The sequence below is a fragment of the Ammospiza caudacuta genome, chromosome 20 (genome assembly GCF_027887145.1).
Source record: "Ammospiza caudacuta isolate bAmmCau1 chromosome 20, bAmmCau1.pri, whole genome shotgun sequence".
Lineage (NCBI taxonomy): Eukaryota > Metazoa > Chordata > Aves > Passeriformes > Passerellidae > Ammospiza > Ammospiza caudacuta.
The window spans coordinates 6071650-6083586 of NC_080612.1; the positions used below are offsets into that span (position 1 = coordinate 6071650).

The 11937-nt window shown below is 42.6% G+C and overlaps 1 long non-coding RNA gene across 1 annotated transcript; it reads left to right on the forward strand.

Moving 5' to 3' along the window:
- Nucleotides 1-7436: 7436 nt before the first annotated feature.
- LOC131566623 (uncharacterized) lies at nt 7437-11517 on the forward strand. Its single transcript, XR_009275563.1, has 3 exons — nt 7437-7927; nt 9349-9558; nt 10661-11517. It is a non-coding gene; the product is annotated as an uncharacterized LOC131566623 (long non-coding RNA).
- Nucleotides 11518-11937: the final 420 nt, after the last annotated feature.

An 11937-nucleotide genomic window follows, 5' to 3' on the forward strand; every position in this document is an offset into this window, starting at 1 on the left:
AATTGGTGCATAAGGGCTTCTCCCAGCACAAGTGTTTTCCACAAAGACAGGCCAGGAGGCATTAACAGAGCAGTTATCTGTTAGGAAAGAACAAAATTCCTAACAGCCCAACAAAGTCTGCTCCCAGAAGATGCCCATATCCCTCTGCAATGAGTACAGGGTGCTGGGACTTGTTAGTTTCCTGAAAAGGAGGGTGGAGCAGAGTAAGAAACCATATGGCCCCAAAATAATCTCTCACAGACACATCCTATTCCATACTTGGGGTCCAATTTCAGAGCAGATACTGATTCATTTTTCAAGAGTCATCTGAAGTGTCTTTCATGTGCTCCTAGTACCTCATGGACTATTAATAGAGCAGTGTCATACCTGGAAGGACAATTTTGCTGCTCTGTGAGGCTGCACACAGAAAACTCCTCACAGGGACACACAAACACACCAGAGCCAGAGTTTGGTCAGTTCTTTGTGAATTGCTTGATAAGTGTGATCAAAAAAATTCCTGGAGGAGTCTTGATGCTTTGCATTTCAGGGTTGGAGTTTGTTTCCTTACAAGCCCTGAGTGAATCCCAAAATATTCAATCAATGATCCAGCTCAGCATTGAGCAGCTTCCAGCTCCTTGCTGTTGCTGCTGAGCTACAGATCCTGCAGAGCAAGCTTTGCTTTGGGAGCCCCCAGACTGCCTGGAGTTGCATCAGAAGTTCAGTGAACACCACAAAATAGATAGCCAAGTGTGAAAAATTACTTCTCCAGAACAAAAGAAATATGTTCACCATTGGGAGCCAGTGCCTGAACTGGGAAACAGCACTTTACTGAATTAGGAAATTCCTGTACACCTCATTTCTCACCTATTTCTGAAAATACAATGAATCATGTGCTAGTCCCCCTTGAGTCCAATTTTCTAATGATAACAAGAAACTTTTTCTGTCACCACTTAGATTTCAGAACACCAAACCTAAAAATATTCCAGTCAAAGTCAAAGGTTTGGTTTGGTTTGATTCACCTCCTGATCATCCTTATTCCTGAATTTTGCAAGCCAAGATTGTAAGTTGAGAACCCCAGTTTTATTGCCATGTTAGAGATGGTGGTGAAAGCTTCTAAATAAACACAAAGGTTTAGCACTGAAGATATATATCCATATGATCTGGGTGACAGAGCTGAGAAGTCCTGATTAGCTGTTACAAGTCAAAGGAAGCTGCCTTTGGAAGTCACCATTCATTTTGACAATCAAACCACTGCTGCTAAGGTACAATTCAGAGGTTTAAATTTAAGCACTTCAGCCTGGATCCAAATAACATCAAAGTCAGTCCAGGTAGCAAGTCAGAACAGCTCAGCCCCTTGTTGGAGTAGCGTGACAGCATCGTGTCCTTACATCTGTCACTTCCCAGGGTGAGTTCCAGGGGCTCTGTCACCAGCAAGAGACTCAAGGATGCCTCTCACCACAAATAGGGACTGAATTCAGGCTCCTGCTCCTGCCTCTGTTGAGAGAAGGGTTGCTTTTGAAAACTTTCCAGTCTTATCCTGGGGAGCTGCATGACGTTATCTCAGTATCTGCACCAGTCCCCCAGCTACACTTAAGCTCCTATAAGAGGGATTGTTGTACATATTATGGTAATGTCATTTATTTATTTTACACAACTGGAAAATTTAAGGGCAACCACTTCACTTCTGTGCTGTGTAGATTAGAGTGTTCACAGTAACACCTGCTTACTGAACAGACAGCAAAAAAAGCCCTTATATTCCTTCTTTATTGCAATTTATTATTATAGCTTGAATGGTTCCTAGTGACTTCCTAAGATTAATGTTAATATTCTAATCGGAGTCTCCCCTCTGGAGTTTTATTGTGGATTTTGAACATTCATTTCATTTAACATACACATGGGACCAAGTCTGGTGGTTCCAAAAATATTTGTAGTTGGAAATCACAGTGATTTTGTGTTAGGCTTGGTGCCAAGGAAATCACAAATCAGAAGTCTGTTATAGAGTAGTTCTAATTTCTTGGCATCAAAATTCCTCTTTATGTATGTGCATAGTGTGATGTTTTCCTGGGCTGTATGGCACTAACAATTAACTGAGAAATGCACTGCTTATCTATTTTCCAGGGTTTCTGGTGGAACTAGAGAGCTTGTCTAGCCAGCTGGGGATTCACAGGGATTTTATGGACTTCCTGTGTGAGCTGGAGCCTGCCTGTTGGATATGCATCACTCCATATCACAGCTGGTGTTTTCAACCAAAAGTGTGGAGTAGAAATTTCATCCCTGATTTTTTTTGGCTGCATTGATTGTTTAGTCTAGGAACTCTCAAGGAGACTTTCTAGGTGCTGGAATTCCTCTTATTCTTCAGTCAGCAGCTGATGCTGTGTGGTGAACATCAGAGTCTAGATTCACATCTTAGTGAGCAAAGATTTATGTTCCTCCTAACGCTCCTTGACGTTAATGAGTATTACAGACATGTATCCCCATGGATTTAGCTGAGAACATACCCCAGAGTGTGTGTGGAGTTTGTCATTAGGGTATCAGACTATTAAAACCAACAGAGAAATTCCAAGGGTAAGAAAGCAATTGGATCTCCTTCCTCCTCTCTGCTGGAGCACATGTGAGAGATGCACTTTAAATCTTCTCCTATTTCCAGCCCTCTCACGACTCCTGCACTCGTTTTTTGTCGTTAATGACTTCAAAGAAGAATTGATTGCCACTTTTAAGGCACTTCCCATAACGACATTATGGAATATGTTGCTGGAAGAGGGTATTTCTGTAGCTTTATAGTGGTCTCTAATGAAGGAATTTCCATGTGGCTGGGGGAGACAAGGGAGGATTTTTCCTCAGCTGGCTGTTTCAGGGATGGGATCAATACAATGGGATGATCTTTACAGTCCTTATCTGGGGATTGTGACTCCTTAAAGAAGGACTGTGGATGCTGGGATGTGTCACCTGAGAGCAGAGCAGCAGCCCCCAAAGGCTGGTTCCTGCAGATCCATGTGCAGGTCCTTGCTCTCCCCTGCCCAGGGCTCCTGGTTTTAAGGATATTTTGGGTGGCACACAGCTGGCTGTATGATCTGGACATCTGGGGACAATTCAGCTGCAACCCAGATAAACCAGACACAAAAAACAGACTGCAGGATGTAAATTCAGTCTCCCCCAAAGCCACGTGTAACGCTGACCTGTGGGACTGTCAGTGCAGAATCACCACATCCCTCAACCCCACGATCTACCTGCAACAAACAACTCTGGAGCCAGGATTCTTGGATTTTCTTCCCAATATCCCAACCAAAGGGCAGACACAATTACTGTGTGTCTGGCTGACAGGAATTTTCTGGGCTGACTCTTGTCACACATGAGGTTTATTAGCCCTGTGTAATCCTGCCTATACCAGCACACTGAAAGATGGAAATAAAAACTTCATGTTTTCCCTCAGAGTCACTTGAGACCTTTTGGAGAAAATTTTCATAAGAGAACTCTAATTTAGCTAATTTGGAAGCACTGGCTCCTGGATCTGTTGCTCCCCTGGAAACACACCCATTGCTCCCTCAGTAAAAGGAAGAAAACAATACTAACAGAGATTTCTAAAATACTTTGAGATCTGTGAATATAAAGGGCTGTCTGTAAAGTGTTTAGAAAACTTCAAAAAAAAAGGTGCTACATAAATGCATATTTATTGCAGTGCTGACATTCTTGTGGCAGCTCTGAATGCAGAATCAAAAGCAGAGGGGGCAGAATGTAAGTCAGAATAAGAAACTGTCAGCCTTTAGCCTCTATCTTAAACTTCTTTGAAATGTTGCAGACATTCAGAGAATCTAGTTTGCCAATATTGTATGTCCTACAGTAATTACACCAATCTGGAATATAAATTTTCCTTCCCCCTTCTGGGAGAAGACAAAGCTCTTAGAGATACACACAAATGGAGCTCTAATCCCACAAACTTTAATGCCTGTACCTAATGTCAGGCAGCAGAGCTGTCCCACTGATTTCAGTGGCTCTGCTCAGATGCATGTGTAGAAACATTTGTGTGATTAGAAGTTAATCATAATAAATGCCAGTTCATAAGAGATCCCTGTGTAAACAATCTATTTCTGCATGCAAGTGATGATTTTATTGCTGTTCTGTAATTCTGTGTAGAGGCTTTGTGAAGAAGTCTTATATTTTCTAAAGCACTAGAATATTTCTGATAGTGTTTTTCATTGCTAGCTCTTTGGGGGCTAATTAAAAGAAATATCTGTTAAATTTATTCATTGCTTGGTTCCTTGAAAGCAAGAGGCACCTGGTGTAAACATTAAAAAGAAAATCAGGCAGCAGCCAGACCTCCTCATATATTAGATGCATTAGGACACTTTATTTATAAATATGAAATTGGCTTTAATGACTTCAAAAGGAGGAAATGCCAGGAAGAGCATAATATGAGCAAGCTCAGTAAAGCTGTCATGAAGATGCCTAAACCCACAAAAAATCTAGAAATTGTACTTGCTCCCCCCTTCTCCTCTCAAATAGGAAGTGGCAATTCCAACTGCAACTGGCAAAAATGCACATGAAGAACTGCAGCACTAACCAAGAGGAGCAGCAGATGAGGTGGAGCACCAAGTGCCTGTCTGCAAGGGAAGTGCCACCAGTGGGAGATCAGAAATAGCTCATTTCTACTGCCTTGACTGATTCACTGAAACAAACCCTGAATTTTGACCCCTATGATTTAAGGCAAAATCCTTAAGGATGTGAAATCCATCCTTCTGTTAGGACAACATTTAAAGAGGCACTTACATTGAGCATATGCTTTACATTCATTTGGCTTTAGTTTCAAACAGGCTTAGCACTGTTTCATTCTGTTCCCATTACAGGCTTCAATAAATCAGTAATGGACAGTGACTCAATACCTTATAATCCAGCCTGCATTCAGCCCTGTCCCACAGAAAGATGCAATAAATTAATGATCAATAGACTGTGCAAGTGAGGAATATCAGCAAAAAGTTCTCCTTCATGAAGAAAAATATTTACTTTAGAAGTAGATTTCACCTTAGGACGCGTTATTGCAACAACATGCTGATTTGAGAAAGGTATTTCACAGGAGTAAATCTGATGTTAGTGAGATCAATGACCACTTGTAGTGGGAGGAACCACAGCATCTTTTCTCATTTAAAGAGCTGAAGCTTTGAGCCGGGTATAATACATAGGAAAGTGTCCAAAGAGGTTGAAAGATTTATGTTACAGGACTTTCATCCACTGCTATTTGGGCACTTAGAAAAAGTGCTAAGCAAAAAGAAAGTTTGACCAAAAATTATGAAAGAGCAAACTGATTGTGATAAAACAAGAATCAGGATTTCATTCCAAGTTCACCTGGTATGTGACAATCTAAGACAAGCCACAGATTGTATCAGGTCTCCAATGGACCTGATTGCTCCTACACCTCTTCTAAGTGACACTTGAAACAATTGGCCATGAACAGGAAGGAATTGCTTCAATCTTGGTTGGGAAAAAAACCTTTCAGCTGTTGTTCTCCTCATTCCACAGAGTGCAGAACAGTTCCTAGATAAGCAGTGTGAGGAAGGCAGGTAGAAGCATTTTTAGCATTTTTAGCACTGCACAGACTGATCCTGTGGGCAGGGAATGTGACTGCATGGTCAGAATGCAGGAGAGAAATTAAGAATTTGTAGTCTAAAGATGTTTTCTGACCTGCTGGAGTCCCATAGGTGTGATCTTTTCAAAGAGCAATTTCCCAGTTTTAAGAAGCAGAGTTTTGCTGACTTCTTTAATCACACCAGAGGCGCCTTGTTTCTAGGGCAGGAACTTTCCTCACGGCCTTGCAAAGAAAACAAACAGACACTGGTTTTCAATCCTGCCCTGACCTTTGGAAGTTGCCATCTCTGCCAGTTCTGCACTTTCTGGCCCTGGATAGACCAGTTCAACCCTGAGTGAGGGAACTGAGCCACCTCTGGAGTCACCATCACACCTCCTGCAGGTGTTTTCCTTGGAGGTCACTCCATCCAACTAACCAGGTCTGACCCTGTGTAACTTGGGAGAGCCAAGCAGGAGGATTGTCCAGACCTCCAAAATCAAATATGAAACCCACAGAGCCTCAGAGGAGCCCGAGCAGGAGGAGCTGCAGCCAGAGACACCGACCCAGAGCAGAACTGGGCACCAGAGCAGTGTGGTGTGGCACCAACCCTCCAGCCCAGGGGACTTCAGGGACTTGTCCAAGTGACTGCAGGGATGAGTCCTGGCTGAGTTCAGGTTGAGAATAAGGCCAGACAAGGGGGAGCTGCAGAGATTGTAAGTTATAAAATTATTCATTCCTATGAGCCCTGTGTGTGAGGTTTCTGCTTCCCCCAAGCCAGGTGACATTTAACCACAAAAATATTTAAGGTGCTTTTTACAGGGATGTGCATCACTGACTATGATAAAATACAGGGGTGTGGGAGAGTCAGGATGCAGCTTTTTTAGTGCAGCTCCACATGAAGGGGGAAAAAAGGCAATAAAAAGGAAGTCTTGGCATAAGGAAAACATCCCAATGAAATCCTGTCTTTTAATCTTGGCCGCAATCTTTTCTCATCATCTTTCCTGCTTTTTAATGCTCTGCTGCACTTTTTATATTGTTCACTTTATCAACTTCACCTGTCTCAAAAGTCAATAAAAGCAGAGGCAACAGTTTTAAAATCCAGGCAAATGAACTGAGGCACCAAATTTCTCAAGTTCTCCAGAGGTGCTGACTGCTCACAACTGTCAGGAGCAGCAACACAACCTGTGGGTGATCAGTGTCTTTAAAAATCACTTAAGTGCTTGAAGAGGAACATAACTGGAAAACACAGAGGATAATACTTTCAAAAGCTTCTGACTCAAGAGTCACTATTTTACTTTCAGAAGTGATTTAAGCACTTGGGAGTTCAAGAACTACTTAAAAATCAAGTGTATTCTGAAATGCATAATACTTTCTGTGTATGGTATACAGATACCTCTTCTGCTAATGTACTTACCCAGAAGTTGTAGGCCTCTCTCAGAGAAGATTCAATATATTGAAATTCCAGGCCAGGATTGGCCACACTGTCACCTACAGGAGCTCCATCAATATTCTAATGGGAAAGTAACTTCCCATGTTATTGCCTGAGGACACCTCAGTAGAAGAATGACCCAAACAACATTACACTGATTGCTGTTGAACAACCTGAGGAAAACTCTCCTGCACTTTTTTAGTGCCTCTGATGGAAAATGCTTTTTTACCAATTTTTTCCTGACATCTGTTCATTGTGGGCACGAAGTTTGGGGTGATTGGGGTGGGGCTGAGCTCCAGCTGTGAGAAGCAGGTGAGAGCATTGAAAGCAATGAGCCATGGAGTGCCCAGGTGCACTGAACAAAGGGAACAGAGGGCACACAGGTGCATTGCATGAACATGAGGGGTGTAAAAAAGGGCTGAGAACAGGAAGGGTAGATGCCTGCAGCCTTTTGAGGTGGTATGGTGTTACTCTGTCTGGGCAGATGCTTGAAGCTTTCTGATGAGGTGTGGTGTTACTCTGTCTGAGTGAATGCTTGAAGCTTTCCAAAATGGTATGATGGCACTGTCTGTATTGTGGCTGTCTCAATTGTGATAGTTCATCTCTAAGGCAGCAGTGGAGTCAGTGTCCCACCATGATGTATGTGAGCTTCCAGAACTCTCTGAGCAGGAGGAAGAGATTGCTAAGTGTACAGAGACAGCAAAGGCAGTCGTGTCATGGCTTAAGCCAGCTTGTTGATCGAGGAGGTTTACAGCTGTCATTAGTGAAATGGAGAAGAGGCTGCTGACACAAGCTCACACCACTGGCAGCCATAGATCAGGAAAAAAATCTCAGCACATGGCAGCATTTCACTGCTGAGCTGTTGGCCTGGAATTCTGTTAATATTTATCCAATGTGCTGATCTTTAACATTTGGACTGCTGCTGGTAGCAGGGATTCCAACCAGCCTGAGGCCTTCACAAGGTGAGTGTGGTGTGTGGCCAGGGGCAGATTACAGCTTGGCAAGTCCTGCCAAGAGTCCAGAGGCATCTGCAGCTGAAGGGGTCAATCAGCTTGGACCTCCTTGGGCTGAGCTGCCTGGATCTTCAGCAGCTCCTGGAGGCACTGGGGAGGCTGGGGTGCTGCAGGTGTGGTTTGCAAATATCCCACCTTTACATCAGCAATGTGCTCAGTGTCTTTGACAGAACAGCTTGGTCTTGCCTCTGGAACAGAGGCTTCCAGGTCAAGTGTTCTGATGCCACTATCATTGCCCATCCCTGTAAGAGTTATCTAGAGCACACTGGGGTTAATATCTTTGAAGTACTCAGGTTTCAAGCCTTTTCTCCTTGGAAAGGCATATTTTTAATAGAAAGGCACATGCTATTTTCTCTTTCACTGTCTCTAAAGAGGAGGAAGGTTCTCTGTTACTGTTTTAGAATCTCTTTTCTCTGATTCAGTTCAAGCACTTTCTTTGGAACAGCACTTAAGTGTTTCTTCCTTAATTTAGACAGGGTTTAAATGAGTTCAAGCTCTTCAGAACAGCATTTTAGTGTTTCTTCCTTAATTTAGACAAGATTTAAGTCGCATATTTTGATGCATTCATTTTTCTTTGGTTTTCTTTTGCACAGAGAACCTGTTGGCTTTCAGTTCTTTAACACCATCCACCACTCCTAATTCAATCCTAGCCAAAAAAGTTTTCTCTCAGTTTGCTTCCTGGCCTGATGTGCTGCTTAGATCTCTCTCACTGCCAGAAGCCTTCCCCTCTTCTGCTATTCATCACAACAATTTCACATGCTCTCTTCAGCTGTTCTCTCCACGGGCTGGTGAAGCTGGTATGGTTATTATCCTCTTTATCTTGTACAAAGTTTAAAAAAAAAAAAAGATTATTTATGGATAACACTGGGGACCACCCATACAGCAAGAAAAATTGAGAAAAACCTGTTGTTTTCATGCTTTGGGCAGTTACACACATGCTTAGCTTGGATCAGACAGTCCTTCCCATTTGACTTCTGTTCTCTGTAAATATTTGTAGCTTTGCTGATGAAGCAGTGCTGGATTTCTCAGCTGGGCCTCCATATGGACCATAAGCTGTGGCACTGGATTATAGAAGCTCATTCAATAACAAGCCTTCTTGAATAGCTGTTTGTTTCATTCTCTAATTTGGTCATGAAAAATCTGTTTAGGAATCAAATGGCAGAACAAAGTCTCCAAATACAGCTGCTTTGGCTGTAGTATTGATTGCTGTGAGGCCCATGGCAATGTAATGAGGGCTCCAAGGCATGATTTTTATTTTTTTTTTTATTGTGACCTAAATGCAGTAACTTGTGTATAGGAAACAGCAAAAATGTGAAGGACTTTTTATATATTATATGATTTCTATTTAATGCACCTTATTTTTGTTTCAGTCTGGTTTTGCTCATGAACTAAGCACATTTCTTGTTTGTGCCTGCCCTGGCTGTGCACAGAGAGGCTTCTGAGGATGGGCTGAGAGCTCTGACCAGGGCACAAGCTGCAAGTACCTGCCCAAGGCTGGGGATCTGGAGTACACAGAGAGGAGATGTATCCCAGGACAGACAGCCAGGAGAAATCCTGTGACCAGCCGCAGCACAGTTTTGGTGAGGGATCTGAACATCTAACTCTGAGCTCAGCATCCCTGGCTTGCCCCTGACCCAGCTTTCCAGTGGGAAACCCAGAGAATTGTCACCCTGTGTCCCCTGGAAATGATTTTCCATCCACCTGCACACAACTCAGCCACAGCAAAGTTTCACTCTTGACTCAAAAGTCAAAGCTATTGGGTGCTTGTAAGTTCTCTAGTTTGCAATCAGCAGTTCCTTCCCAAAAGATAAAATGTTACTGAGAGGAAAAAAGACACAGAAAAATAAGGTTGACTTCAGACCTCAATTTTACAGCTTTTTCCCTTTTGGAGCTAACAGCAACTCTAACACCTCCCTTTTGCCCATGGAAATCAAAGTGCTTTACAAAGGCAACAAACATCACTGACAGCACTTTAGAGTGAGGGAAGCAGGAGCACAAAAGGGGAAAGTTATTTATCTGAGAACCCTTCAAGAGACCAACAGCAGAGGTAGGAATACCAGCAGTAATCTGCTGTCTAGGAAAGCTGATCCCTGGACATGCTGCTTACAGTGTTCACATTTCTAATGCCAATAAAATCTGTGTTTTCAACCTCTCTGACCCCCTTATCAGTTTTTCCCTCCCTTCTCAGCATACACATTCCCAGTTAGCCATCATGTGACAGTGAAAGTCCCTCTGGGATGGACTTACTGCTTCTATTGCTAAAGCTGCTTTTTCCAGGCCTCTTTCTTAGGTTCAGGTTCTGGTGTTTATGAGATAAATTTTATGTTTTGTGCAAAGCAGGGAGATTAGGCATGGGGGAGGTTCAATATGTTCAATAGGTAGTTGAGACAACATCTTCTATATAAAGATTATTTCAAAACTGCCCTCGGTGCAAGCTGCAGCTGAATTTAAATGCAGCCTTGGCTTTTTTGCAATTTCCTGCCAGAAGAGCAGCTCTCAAGCTGTTTTGAAATAAAAAGACACAAATGCTGGAAGGAGGCAAGTGGGCAATTGACCTCATCAGAGCTCAGTGTTGGTGTTAGTCAGGCATTTTTCCAACAAGAGGGGTTTGGGTTTTTTCCATTCTTTTGGGGGGCAGGGGGAAAGAAAATCCTGATTTCTCAGAATCAAAATGTTTTGCAGGAAACACATAATTTCCACAAAAAGCTTTCTGGGGAGAATCTTCCTGCTCAGCTTGAGACTGATGGACAAAAACTGATTGGGAAAGGACCCCAGTATGGCCAGTGGTCAGCACATTCCCTGGCAATGTGGATTTACACCATGTGATACAGGAAAGGTCGAGTTGGCTCCAAATAAAGCAGAGCAAGGATTTGACACAGTCTTCCCACAGCCACTGCAAATATCCCAACCTTGGAGTCATCTTCTCTCCTCTGTCCCAAGAAATGGGATTTTTATGAAGTCAGGACCAACCCAACAAGAACAATTGTGCTCAACAGATTGATCCCGCTCAAGGAGGTGTTTTAGACCATGAGCTCTGGTCTCCTGCATCCTGTAGAAATATCCTCAGGCTTTGGCATGCTGGGAGCTGAACCTGTTTGCTCACTTGCTCTTGCTTCCTTCTTATTTTCATTTTGATGAGACAAAAACTCTAAAACATCCCCATTTTCCCTAAAACATGTTTTGCTTTCTAGCCAGCTTTATTCAGCATTTTAGAAAAGATGATACCAGACATTTAACATCTGCCCCACTTTGAGGCTGCCACTGACACCAAATCTAGAAAAGAAAAATCAAAATAATACACATAGAAGGAGAAGCATTTTCTCTTACCTTACCAGGCTGTGAATCAAACCCCAAACTTCAATATTTTCCCAAAAAGTGTCATTGAGTTTGCTTGCTTGTTTAATAGAAAATAAAATGTGTTCTTTACAGTAAAACATCATTTAGAGAAGCAGGAGCCCTCATGGGAAAGGCCCCTGAACTGCTGCTCTGCCTTTTGTACATTGCTGTTTGTTGATTTTTTTTGTTCCAAGTCCTGGAGAGAAACTGGCAGGAATTGTGCAGGGTGCTTGCAGAGCTAGGAGCAGATGATCCCTTTGCTGCTGGAGAACAGAACTTCCTTCAGCTGCTCCTCACTCTTGGTGAGGAACTGCAAACCTCTGTGGGATGCACCAGGTGAGGGGAAATCAGGGAGATCTCAGCAAGAAAGGACTCAAATCATCAATATCAAATTTTTAATTTCACCAATTTCAAATTTTAGTGTCACATTTTCCAATAGTTAGATCTCTCTTTTCAAAACTGCTCAGACACGCAGGAGGGATGATGCTGACCAAAGTTTCTTTAACTTGTTCAAGTTCCCTTTTGGAAAGAAGCTCTTTCCCAACCCTACCAGCATAAAATAATGTTTTACTCAAAGCTAATTCTTCTAAATTAGGGTCTACATTTACATAGAAGTAAGGATG